Source organism: Cucumis melo, chromosome 1 (assembly GCF_025177605.1).
Source record: "Cucumis melo cultivar AY chromosome 1, USDA_Cmelo_AY_1.0, whole genome shotgun sequence".
In the NCBI taxonomy this organism is placed as follows: domain Eukaryota; kingdom Viridiplantae; phylum Streptophyta; class Magnoliopsida; order Cucurbitales; family Cucurbitaceae; genus Cucumis; species Cucumis melo.
The window spans coordinates 23,790,787-23,804,886 of record NC_066857.1 but is presented as its reverse complement, the minus strand read 5'-3'; the positions used below and the strand labels follow the sequence as shown (position 1 = coordinate 23,804,886).

The 14,100-nt window shown below is 38.6% G+C and overlaps 1 long non-coding RNA gene across 1 annotated transcript; it reads right to left on the bottom strand.

Moving 5' to 3' along the window:
• Nucleotides 1-7,831: 7,831 nt before the first annotated feature.
• On the bottom strand, nucleotides 7,832-13,587 carry LOC127148357 (uncharacterized). The gene is made up of 2 exons (XR_007819231.1): nucleotides 13,115-13,587; nucleotides 7,832-8,176 (listed from the first exon to the last, which is right to left on the bottom strand). It is a non-coding gene; the product is annotated as an uncharacterized LOC127148357 (long non-coding RNA).
• Nucleotides 13,588-14,100: the final 513 nt, after the last annotated feature.

Genomic DNA, 14,100 nt, shown 5'->3' with positions numbered 1-14,100 from the left:
ATGATACTACTAATCAAGGAATTGTGTTGTTGAAAATAAAAAAGATGGGGTGAGGTACAATTGTGTTGTTGAAAATTATTTATTGACACAATTCTATTGACACAATTTAATTTTTCTTGACACATTTAAAGCGTCGTTAATTATCAACAAATTTTTTGTGTCATTTAAAAAATTTCAACATAAAAAAACCTCAAATTTCAAAATTTGTTAATTCTCTCTCTCACGCAATTAAAATTATATAACAATAGCATATTTTCTCTTAACATTTTCTCTCTCTACCAAAAACACGAAAGTCTAGGCTGTCTCCACCTATATCATGCATATATTCATTATTTTTATAATTTTATACAGAATTAGAATCTAGACTCTATTACGAACTCAATGCAATGAAAAACACTTAAAACAAAGTCCGAACAAACAAAATCGGGTAAATCGAAGATCAGAGACCAATTGGTAAATAACAAAAAAGATTCAATACGTCCACGCGCGTAAACACCTCAAGGTCGTGAGTTCGAATCCTAGCCGAGCGTTTTCCTTTATTCCCCATTTTCGAAAGACTTCACGTGCACACCTTCTCCACTCTTCAGCCAATCTACGCATGCCACATGTCGTCTTCTCCTCACGTGGGCGCCTTTGATGTCCTGTGTTCGAATCTCATAGCCTGCATCATTTTTCTCACATATTTTCAATGGCAATCTTGTAAATATATAATAACTTTCCGAAAATCCTCTCTTTCTGTCAAATTGAGCGCGCCTGGCCCTGAAGTTATGAGTTCGAAACCCATAAAGTAGTTATTTTCATTTATTTTCTATATATAACTCATTTTTCTGTAAATCTTAATCAAAATTTTCAGTTATGTTTGATCCATTCATAAATCCAACTCCAATTTTCACCCAAATTCTCTTTAAATATCATTTTTTTTCAGAACTCTCCCATTCATTTTTTCTCAAAAAAATATTCCATCAATCTTTTATTCCAATAGAGGGGTAATCTTCTAAGAGGTAAGAGGATCATGGGTATTAATTTATTTGAGAGTTTCTTCCATTTTTATTTTAATTTAGCATGTTGATTCTTTAATTTTTGTTCAAAAACGAATTCAATTCCATGTGATCTCTATGAAACAATCTTTTAATTTGCTCTTGATTGTTTAATTAGTATGCAAGAATATATTTTGTTTAGAAAATTAAAGTGCAAAATTCGATTATCTTTGTCTACAAGAAATATTTTTTGATCCAATTGAGGGGTAATGTTCTAAGAAGTGGTAGATACACCATTTTATCCTTTATTTATTATTTTATTTTATTTTAAAAGTTAGATTTGAATTTGAATTTAACTTTTTTTTTTTTTAAAAAAATGAATATCAGTATCTTCCCTATTTTCCCTCAACTCACTCAATTTTCTCTCCCACTCCCACCTTCTCCACTCTCTTCTCTATTTTCCCTCAACTCACCTAATTTTCTCTCCACTCCCACCTTCTCCACTCTCCCCCTATTTTCTCTCTCACTCCACCTTCTCCCCTACAAAAACAAAGGAGGATTTTATTTTTAGGGTACCTTTGAGATCAATTGGAAGGGTCAGCTAAGGAAACTATTCTGTCAAAGGTAACTTGTTTTTTTTAATTTCCTCTTTTTCCCTTCCCTTTTGAGGGTTGAAAAATTATAAGATGTAGTTTTTCAAATTTGTTTTTGTAGTAATTTCATTAATTAATTTTAAGGTGAGTTTAATTTTGTTAGGGTTAGGCATGTTAGGCTTAGGCCAATTGGGTTTATTGTGCTTTTATTGTTAGTTCAAATTTAGGTCAATTGAATTTATTGTTGTTTAGGTCAATTAATTTCAATGCTTTGAATTTGTCAGATTTAGGTGGTTTGACCTTTTAATTTTGTTAGGTTTAGGGCAATTGAATTTATGGTTGTTTCAAATTTAGTAGATTTAAGCCATTTTATTCTATATTCTTTAAATTGCTTATGTTTAAGCCAATTGATTTAATTTGGCTATTGTTAATTTTTTGGTTTAGTGTTTATTAATTGATTAAACTTGTAAAAGACATAATAGTTTGTTACGTTTGATATTTATTATTTCTCAACTTGTATATTATATTAGATATATTATTTTATATTATATTAGATATATTATTTTATATTATTTTAAATATATTATTTTATATTATTTTCAATATATTATTTTATATTATTTCCAATATATTATTTTATATTATTTCCAATATATTATTTTATATTATTTTCATTATATTATTTTATATTATTTTCAATATATTATTTTATATTAGTTCCAATATATTATTTTATATTATTTCCAATATATTTATTCTCGATCGGTATATTATTTCCGATGTAGTATTTCTCAACCTGTATATTATATTATTTCTCAACCTGTATTATTTGTCAACTATATTGTTTGCTTTATTATTTGTCAAATCATTTGTCAACCTGTATTATTTCCCAACCTATATTTTTCATATTTCACATTATTTTGCTAATATTATTATTATTATTATTATTATTATTATTTATTATTATTATTATTATTATTATTATTATTATTATTTATTTTTCAATTTCTATAATTGCAAAATGTATGAAAAATTCATTTGGTTTTTGCCATATGGATATAGAAATTTGAGATGGAAAGAAATAATGTTCATTTATGGATTTTATGGTTCTTGGCTTGCAAATAGTATATTACATTTTTCAATTAGTAAAAAAAATTCATTTTTCCTCACTTAGATGACTTTTTTTGCTTTTTCAAACTTCTGTCAATCTATGAAGTATCATGCTATGTAAGTTTCATTATCATCTAATTTTGACATTTACGAATAGTGATAGACTAAATTTAAAACTATAAGAGGATAAGATACAAAACTAGGACTTCTCAATTTAAACCATTAAAGATTTGCTTATGTGTTGAATGTCAATGATGATGTTTTCTTGTTTTATGGTTCCCAGGAAAAAACAATGATTATTTAGATCAATATATTGTCTACTCGATTTTTGGGTTGAATTTGATAGAAGATGAACTACAAGAGATCTTTGATAGCAACACTTCCCAATCTTCATAGTAAGAAAGTTTTGAAACTTACTTATTTTGCAACTTGATTTTATATATTATTTGGATTTTTGGAGTAAACTTAATTTATCATGAACTCCGTTAGGAATCAAATAATGAGTTAATATATTGCATATGAAATAATAATTGTATAACTTACGTAGTTTGCTATTCATTATTAGGGCTTCCGAACTTGCAAGAAAGAAAAAGCCTCTATGGAGGGTAATCAAGATATGGGGGCGGAGATTTAGTAAAAGAAAGAGGTAAGCGTGCTTTATGTTTTGTAACGTAACTTAACTATCTTATTTTAGGAATCATATTAATATGTATTTAGGAATATTGCTTTGACTATCCTGCAGTGGTAGCCATTAAAAATCTATTTTGTGCGATCCGTTTAGACGTATGTTTTAGGAATCATGTTGACACGTATTTAGGAACTTGATACTTTGTTGTGTTAACTATTCTGCAGTTATGGTAGTCATTGAAAAGCTATTTTGTTCAATCCGCTTAGACATATGTTATAGAAATCATGTTGTTTCGTATTTACTTTGGAGGAGGGGGGCTAAGGGTAAGTTTATGCTAAGTTTCAATTTGATGCAAACTAGAACATTGCTTGGACTGTAAAGATTGAATCAAAACTTACATTTGCAACATTTATATACTATGCTTATGCTTATGCTTATGTAGTCGGTGTTTTTTTTTTTTTTAATCTTTTGCATTCCTTATGGGTCTTTTATTAAAAACCTTGGTTGTATGAACTTTGGATGGTTATTTTGAAAAGTTTATTGGTCTGCTTATTAAGAAGGTGATTTTTGTTTGGCATGTACTTAATATTTATGCTTATGCTTATGCATTTTCCGTAATGAATGTTGGCTAAGGTTCATTTTCTTCAAATTTGCAGATAGTTGAAGAATTCACGGACCATGGTATCGACCAAGTTCTCATTTATGCGTCAGTTTGATTAGATTAGGTCACACATACATGTAATATTACAGTAAATTTATCTTTTGGAATATTGTAAAATCTTTACCAATAATGTATGTTATATTTTTTTATTATCAATATAAATATCTTTCCAAACATATGTGGGTAATGCTGAAATTTAGTATTTAATTTTTTTGAAAAAAGAAATATATGATAGAAAGATATGTGTTGCGAAAATGATGAATAACGACACCAAACATGTGTTGACATATAAGCTTTTATTAAACAGAAACAATGTCGTTAAAGTACATTTCTTGACAACAATTTTGTGTAACAAAATATTTACGACAATATATTAGTGTTGAGTTATATTAAAAGGTGACACACTTAAAACGTCGTTATAAGAGTGTTAATGACAATATATTGGTGTCGAGTGATAGATAACAGTGACACATTTAAATTGTTAATGTAATAGTATTAATGACAATATATTTGTGTCGAGTGACAGATTACGGTGACACATTTAAAGTGTCAATATAAGGGTATTAATGACAATATATTTGTGTCAAGGTATAGATAACGGTGACATATTTAAAGCGTCAATATAAGATTATTAATGACAATAAATTCGTGTCGAGTAATAGATAACGGTGACACATTTAAAACGTCAATTTAAGAGTATTAATGACAATATATTAGTGTCAAGGTATAGATAACTGTGACACATGATTTGCGTCAATATAAGGGTATTGATGACAATATATTGATGTCGAGTTATAGATAACGGTGACATATTTATTGCGTCAAGGTAAAGGTATTAATGACACAATTTTGGTGTCATCTAAGCATATTTAATGACATATTTTTCAAAGTGTTGTTAAATAGCATTTCTTGACAGTGGCTTCAATGACGCGAAAATTGTGTCGTTGAAAGTCTTTATGACGCAAAACTTGCGCCGTTAAAACCCATATTTGTAGCAGTTCTTGTTCTTATTTAGCGTAGAGGTGCAGACAACTAAGCGTTGCATGGACTCGATGCATACGGTGTGTGAGTGGTGATTTGGTAGTTGGGGTTAGCAGGCTTGTTGCTTGGGCATCGGACTTTCGCCTCGACTCCTCCTCACTAACGTGTTCAGAACGAAGTTTCAGTTCGAGCGGTCGCAATTGATCGATTCTTGCATTGGTAGCTCACACGATCAAATCATCACATCTCGTTGCCACCTTTCTCTCTACACCCGTCTTTGGGTAGACGACCATAGCCTTCGTTGCATTCTGCCTCGACATCTTCAATTTTCGTCGGGGCCCGCATCGTCGGCGCGCACTCTCTCGGATGCAGTGAATTTGGTGGCATGATATGCTCAGGAAGTCCCTCGAAACTTGTTGCCTTTGCTCATTGCTTTAAGGAATGACTCTTGCTCCCCGTGTTACTCCAAAGCCATACGATGTAGACATGCATACGGGGTGGAATATCATGTAGGAATGCTACCTGGTTGATCCTGCCAATATTTATATGCTAGATTAAGCCATGCAAGCGTAAGTATGAACTAATTCAGACTGTGAAACTGTGAATGGCTCATTAAATCAGTTATAGTTTGTTTGATGGTATTTGCTACTCGGATAACCATAGTAATTATAGAGCTAATACGTGCAACAAACCCCGACTGCTAGAAGGGATGCATTTATTAGATAAAAGGTCGATGCAGGCTCTGCACGTTGCTCTGATGATTCATGATAACTTGATAGATTGTATGATTCATCGTGCCGGCGACGCAACATTCAAATTTCTGCCATATCAACTTTCGATGGTAGGATGGCTTACTATGGTGGTGACGAGTGACAGAATTAGGATTTAATTTTGGAGAGGGAGCCCAAGAAACGACTACCATATCCAAGGAAGGCAGCAGAGGCACAAATTACCCAATGCTGACACGAGGATGTAGTGACAATAAATAACAATACCAGGCTCTTCAAGTCTTGTAATCGAAATGAGTAAAATCTAAATCCCTTAACGATGATCAAGTCGAGATCAAGTCTAGTGCCAGCAGCCACAATAATTCCAGCTTCAATTACGTATATTTAAGTTGTAATTAAAAAGCTCGTATTTGGACCTTCAATTGGTTCGATCGGTCCGCCTATGGTGAGCATCGATCGACTCATCCCTTCTACGGCGATGGGCTCTTAGCCTTAACTAGCCAGGTCGTGCCGTCAACGCTGTTACTTTAAAGAAATTAGAGTGCTAAAAGCAAGCGTGCGCTCTATATACATTAGCATGGGATAACATCATAGGATTTTGATCCTATTCTATTGGCCTTTGGGATTGGAGTAATGATTAACAAGGATAGTCGGGGGCATTCGTATTTCATAGCCAGAGGTGAAATTCTTTAATTTATGAAAGATGAACAACTGCGAAAGCATTTTTCAAGGATGTTTTCATTAATTAAGAACGAAAGTTGGGGGCTTGAAGATGATTAGATATCATCCTAGTCTCAAACATAAACGATGCTGACCAGGGATTGGTGGATGTTGCTTTAAGGGCTCCGTCGGCACCTTATAAGAAATAAAAGTCTTTGGGTTCCAGAGGAGTATGGTTGCAAGGTTGAAACTTAAAGGAATTGACAGAAGGACACCACCAGGAGTGGAGTCTACGGCTTAATTTGACTTAACACAGGGAAACTTACCAAGTCCAAACGTAGTAAGGATTGACAGATTAAGAGCTCTCTCTTGATTCTATGGGTGATGGTGCATGGTTGTTCTTAGTTAGTGGAGCGATTTATTTGGTTAATTCCATTAACGAAGGAGACCTCTGCCTGCTAACTAGCTATGCGAAGGTACCCTTCCGTGGCCAGCTTCTTAGAGGGACTATAGCCGCTTAGGCCAAAGAAGTTTGAGGTAATAACAGGTCTGTGATGCCCTTAGATGTCCTGGGCTGCACACGTGTTACACTGATTTATTTAATGAGTCTATAGCCTTGGCCAACATACACGAGTAATCTTTGAAATTTCATCATGATAGGGATAGATCATTGCAATTGTTAGTCTTCAACTAGCTATGCGGAGGTACCCCTCCGCAACCAGTTTCTTAGAGGGACTATAGCAGCTTAGACCAAAGAAGTTTGAGGTAATAACGGGTCTGTGATGCCCTTAGATGTCCTTGGCCGATCGCGTGTTACACTGATGTATTTAATGAGTCTATAGCCTTGGCCAACATACTCGGGTAATCTTTGAAATTTAATCGTGATACGTATAGATCATTGCAATTGTTGGTTTTCAACGAGGAATTTCTAGTAAACGGGAGTCAACAACTCGCATTGACTACATCCCTGCCCTTCGTACACATCGCTCGTCGTTCCTACTGATTTAATAGTCCACTAAAGTGTTTGGGTCGCAACGATGTGGGTGGTTCGCTGCCTTTAACGTTGCGAGAAGTCCACTAAACTTTATCATTTTGAAGAAGGTGAAGTCGTAACAAGGTTTCCATAAGTGAACCTGCGGAAGGATCATTGTCGATGCCTAAACATCAAATGACCTACGAACTCGTTTAAAAACAAACTGTCTACGTCAGGGGTGGGGGGAAGCATACTCTTTACCTACCTCCTCCTCTCCCAATGCGTCTAAACAAAACCCCAGCGTAGGTCGTGCCAAGGAACTTGAAATATTACTCTTGACAACGAATATCTCATCTCTTGCATCGATAAAGAATGTAGCAAAATGCGATACTTGGTGTGAATTTTATGTCACACCCCCTCCCGGACTACTTGCTACCTTAGACCGAAAGATGGCGTGAAGCCGACGAACAACGTTTTTCTGTACCTGTATCTGTCGACTCTGCTTAAAACTTTCATGTGATGAACTTGCCAATCTAGTATATAAACTATTGTACATGCCACAAAACACAGCGGATCCTAGGCTAGTCAAACACAGCTAGTCAAACACATACATGAAGTGTACCTCAAAATTTACCGATTTCACGAGTAAACCTAAAGACACCTTAATCAAAATATAACCAACAAAATTTACACAACTACAGCTCCTAAAGCTTATACAAACTGTGGAGTATCTATAACATACAAGGGTGTGAATACATCACAACACAACAGACTTTATGCCCAACTCAAAACACGTACTGGCAATCGATAATGAAGCTTCCGCAGACTAAGGTAGTCTATCAGGCACCGGGAAGTCGATCTCTACCTGGAAAATGGGTAAAACATTTTGGAAAGGGTGAGCTATGAAGCTCAGTGAGTGACTCAGTTTAAAACTATGAATTTAAAGATAAGAGCACGTGAAAACTTTACACATATAAATCTGTTTATACAAGTCGTAAATGTAAATGTGTAATAGTAAGAATAGCTTCCTTAAATACTCAGCATGTTCATCATTGAAATCTAGCAAGGCATATCAAGTATATCGAAGCATTTTAACTAACATGACGAATCTACGTTGTGTAGGGTACACCTTGTACAACAACGTTTACAAGCACTACGATGTAGTGGGACCCGCCCAGCACTCCCATCGTCTTTGTCGTAGTGGGGCCCGCCCAGTGTCAGGGGCATAATTGTCCAACGTATTAGTTACCGTTGGTCATATGCCCGAATACCCCCAAATCACTTTATCTTTAGTCTTGAAAGTAGTTTAGGTTAATTCTTTCGTTTAGGTGTCGCCGAGTCATAGTGTGACATTTCGGCTTTTTCATATGCAAGCCTGTCAAGGCCAAAATTCTCAATATGTACTATAGGGGGTACATGAACAGTCCGACCCCCGCCCAAGCCTTGTCGCACTCTTTGCATGCTGAGTTATTTTCCTTGCAATTGACAGTCTTCAATGCTTTCTTTATGACGTTTTCAATTATTTACTTTCTCTCTCCCGTTTTATAAAAACATTTTTCCAAGAACGGGGAGGGAGGCTACGTCATACCGCGAGTTTGTCCGCGGATTCCGATTATCGAACGGCTGACTTGCTGATTGAGCTAAGCAAGTGCCGCACAATCGTGTTGAGAAGTTACGATTGTGACAAGTGGTATCAGAGCCAAATTGGCTAATTGACGAGTACACCGAAGCATGTCGTCGTCAAATCCATCGGGCAAGGCCCAGAGAGACCGACTAGTAGAGATAGAAGAGCAGATGCTCTACCTAGTCGAAGTCCCCGACTCCATCCGCTACTTGGAGTCTCGTGTCGAAGAAATTTCTGAGAAAACTAACATGATCGATGTGGTAGCTGGCCGTGTCGAAGGGTTGCCAATACAAGAGTTGTTGGCAAGGGTCGACGCCCTAGAAGAAAACACCAACGCCAGAAGAACTATTAACTACGAGCGTGGGGAGAGTTCCTCAGGCTTTGCTGCCCACATGGAAGAACGTGTCGGCGAGCTGGATAACGCTCAGAAGACACTATTAGAGATGATAAACGGCATGTCGGAGGATTTTAGAGTCACCCTCGATGTCGTTAGGAATGAAATCGCAGACGTGAACGCAAGGCTGAGTCTCACGATGCGAGCAATGGCTAACCAAGCTCCAGCTGGAGGAGCAATTTCGGTTAGCAAAGTAAAAGTCCCAGAACCAAAGCCCTTCTGTGGGGCAAGAGATGCTAAGGCCCTGGAGAACTACATTTTCGACCTTGAACAGTACTTCAAGGCTACAAACACTGTCGCCGAAGAAGCCAAAGTGACGTTGGCAACGATGCATCTGTCTGAAGATGCAAAGTTGTGGTGGAGGTCCCGATACGTAGACATACAGGAAGGACGTTGCACTGTAGATACGTGGGATGCCCTGAAGAGAGAACTCCGCTCGCAATTTTTCCCCGAGAATGTGGAAATCCTGGCTCGGCGAAAATTGCGCGATCTAAGACACACTGGCGAGATTCGGGAGTACGTGAAGCAGTTCGCAGGGTTAATGCTAGACATCCGGGATATGTCAGAGAAAGACAAAGTTTTCTACTTTGTCGAAGGGCTGAAGCCGTGGGCGAGGGCCAAGTTGTATGAACAAAGGGTCCAAGACCTCACGTCAGCATATGCAGCAGCCGAACGGTTGTTCGACCTGACGAGTGACTCTCAAGATGCGAGGCGTAATCAAAGTTTATCACCAAGAAGGAACAGGGATAGTCGCCCGAGCTCTCCCAAAGCTGTCGGGGGAGACAAACGTTCTGGTAAGGACCGCAAACCTTACCAGCCAACCACGGAAAATACATGGCGGAGGCCGAATGATCGAAGCCCAACCAAGCGTCCCCTCAGTTGTTTCATATGTCAGGGGCCCCATTTGGCAAGGGAATGCCCGAACAAAGTCGACTTCCATGCATTTCAGGCCTCACTAATTGCAGACTCAGACGATAAGTCAAATCGTGCTGAGGACAAAGCGGACCTGGTAGATGGAGGCGAGAAGACTCGGATTGGGGCCATAAAGTACATGTCGTCTCTCCAGAAAAAGTCAGGGGAGAGACACGTACCAACAAAAGGGGGCCTAATGTATGTTGACACCTGGATCAACCAAAAACAGACTAAGAGCACAATGGTTGATTCTGGTGCAACCCACAACTTTATTACAGAGGCAGAAGCCAGACGTCTAGGGCTCCGTTGGGAGAGGGATTCAGGAAAGATGAAAGCCGTGAATTCCATTGCCCTACCTATCGTCGGATTGGTGAAGCGAACGACGACAAAGTTGGGAGGATGGAGAGGCCCCGTAGACTTTGTGGTTGTAAAGATGGACGACTTTGATGTAGTGCTGGGAATGGAGTTCCTCCTTGAACATCAAGTCATTCCAATGCCGTCAGCCAAATGTCTAGCGATTACTGGATCCTTCCCTACGGTAGTGCAAGCAGATATTCGGCAGCCTAACGGGTTCAGAATGATATCGGCCATGCAACTACACGAGAGTTGCGCCCAAGGGGAACCACCATCTGTGGAGATCCTGCTTGGGGCTTTGGAAAAACCAGGGGAGACAGTCCCCAAGGACACTCTGTGTGTCTCAAAGAAGTGCCATGGTGTGATGCCAAGTAGATGGCCCAAGTCCTCGTTGATGCGGAGGAGAACCGACCATGGGGTAGAGTCGCCATCAGAGGCAAACGCGCATGCGAAAAATACTTATCGCATGGCGCCATCGAAGTTAACCAAACTTCGGAAACCGTCAGAGATGTTGTCGAATACAGGGTGTAGTATACCCGTACAAGCTCCGTATGGAGCCCGCGTCCTTTCCCTGAAGGAGGAGGACAGAAGCCCACAACAGTGTGTTGATGGCCGCCCACGTGAAGTGAAGCATCTCCCAAAGTCAAACGACCGACCGAGGCAATGTCGAGTAAGAACAATGAAGGCAAAGGGACTCGAGAAAAATTGTGTCACTAGGCATGAAGCATACGAGTCCCCCGTGGTGCCGTTGGGTCTTACTGATGCCAAGGGAGGAAAGTGTTATTCTGCGCAGGGCCAGGTGAGCGTGCTGAGTCATGTGGGAGAGTGCCACCAGGGTGGGTCGTCGAGAGGAGAAGACACTCAATGGAGCGAGAACCTCGAGTGTCAGGTCGCCTTCAATGATTCAAAGCAAGCCATGATCGAGGGGCCAAGTCTTGGGGTCGTCGGGGCGACCAAGACTCCTGAAGTCGAAGCCGAGCAACTCAGTTGTGTGCTCGCAGAACAGCTGCATCATTGTGTTGATGGCAGACAAGAGAATTGGGTTCAACTGCAGAAGGTAACCCAATTCGGTTATAGTGCTCAGACCGACTCGCTGATCAAGAAAAGTCCGTTTGAGATTGAAAATAAGAGGCATTCTGCATTGCCGCTCATCGCTGATGGCCCTTGTCTAGGGAACCGCCCTCAAGTCCACCGAGTTGGAGAAGAATGTGAACAGATGGCCAACATCGCTCAAGTGTGTCTAGAAGAAGCTTCAAGGCCGACGGAGGAGAGGGGAGATCAAAAGCGATGCCCCCTCGAGTTAGAGGGGATGACCAAGCTTCCAAGTGACGGTGCAACAACGCCGTACGATTGCCTGTCAACCTGGACCTGGAGGAAGACAGAGAAGTCGAGGAAGGCCTTGTTGACAGAGTAAGGACCTGTAGAAGGCCCACGAGGGAGATACATAAATTCCTGGTGAAGCGGAAGAAGCCCTCGTGGAGGTAACCAGTGGAAGACCTGTCGAAGATTTTGAAGCGTGGATGCAGAAGACCGAAGAGCTCCAGCTTCGCCAGTTGACGAGGACGTCAACCGTTTGAGTGGGGGAGAATGTCAGGGGCATAATTGTCCAACGTATTAGTTACCGTTGGTCATATGCCCGAATACCCCCAAATCACTTTATCTTTATGTCTTGAAAGTAGTTTAGGTTAATTCTTTCGTTTAGGTGTCGCCGAGTCATAGTGTGACATTTCGGCTTTTTCATATGCAAGCCTGCCAAGGCCAAAATTCTCAATATGTACTATAGGGGGTACATGAACAGTCCGACCCCCGCCCAAGCCTTGTCGCACTCTTTGCATGCTGAGTTATTTTCCTTGCAATTGACAGTCTTCAATGCTTTCTTTATGACGTTTTCAATTATTTACTTTCTCTCTCCCGTTTTATAAAAACATTTTTCCAAGAACGGGAAGGGAGGCTACGTCATACCGCGAGTTTGTCCGCGGATTCCGATTATCGAACGGCTGACTTGCTGATTGAGCTAAGCAAGTGCCGCACAATCGTGTTGAGAAGTTACGATTGTGACACCCAGCACTCACGACAGCATCGTTGTTACGGAGTACACTCAACGTCAACAACGAAATCTAACCAGTGTGCACACGGTAATCTCTAGCCTCAGGCTCAAGATCTCAGTCATGTAGTTAATGAAAATTTCATAAATCATCATAAAATATTAAAACATGCCTGCTTATAAATTTTACACAAAGCTCGAACTTTACTCAGCTCTTTCGTGGAAAATTGTAGTTCTTAAAACAAAACTTCATACTAATTCACGCTTTGCTTAAAATATTGTGGTTTAAATACTTTCCAAACATTTAATATCTACGTGCTAGCATAAATTTCTTTAAGAAATCTAGTCTCCAAATGTATACTTGAAAATAGTCATGAAATTCAAATACCTTTCATGGCTTCGTAAATAAACATTTATCGCATTCAATCATAATAACAGTTATGGAAAATATTTCAAAGTTGGTTTTGTCACTCACAGTCTTGGGCTAGATCCTTGGTCTATAAGCTCGGTTTAATTCTTCTCGGCCTGCCAACAATCCAACCGAGTATTAAAACCCTAAACATTCTGGTTTCCTAAAGATATACATAACATGTCGCACCAAAGATGACGCTCACGAAAACAAAGCTTAAGAAATAAAATCCTATTTCAACAATTCTCTAAAATTTCCAGATGTCTAACATAAACTTCAAAGGACTATAACTTTCTCAATACTTAACCAAAATGAGTGTTCTTTATATCAAACTCTTCATTTTGAGATCCTCTAAAACTTATCTGAAGACATATAAATCTGATTCCCCGTGCATAAACACATATAACCCTCAAAACAGAACCACTTCCAGAATCGCGCGCACACGACCTCTTTAACTTGTTCCTACAATTTAACCAATTTTTAGTCGTTTTTGGTTTACAATTTCTTCATGAAAGTTGTATTAAATTGAATAAGCTTTCCAACCATACCAAATAGAGATTCTAACTCCACCGGTACACTCTGAAATACAAGAAAAACCAGAGACCTCCTGATTTCGAGTGAAAACCAACTGCCCTGTTTTCTTCATCAAAAAGCACCAAATTTATATCCGAATTTGCTCCAACGTTCTTCATAAAGTTTGTTTAAAAATGAGTTAACTTTCAGTAAATGTAAATCTCACCTCTTAATTCCTTTTGAAGAGTTCAAACCGAATTAAAAACCAATGATGTGCAGAATGAACTAAAATTCAGCCATTGATACACTTTGCTTGAGTTCTCCTCCTCTTCTTCAACCTAAAAATTCTAGTAAAATTTCTCTTCTTCTTCCAAACTCTCTCTTAGAAGTTCTCTGCAAATTGAAGAAGGAAAAAGAAAAAAAAAAAATAAAGGGAACTTGGATGTCTTCAAACTCTTGGCGGTGAAGGGAAGAGAAGATGAAGAAGAAAAGAGAAAATGAAATTTTCTTCTCCTTTTCTTCTTTTTGTCCTTTCTTTT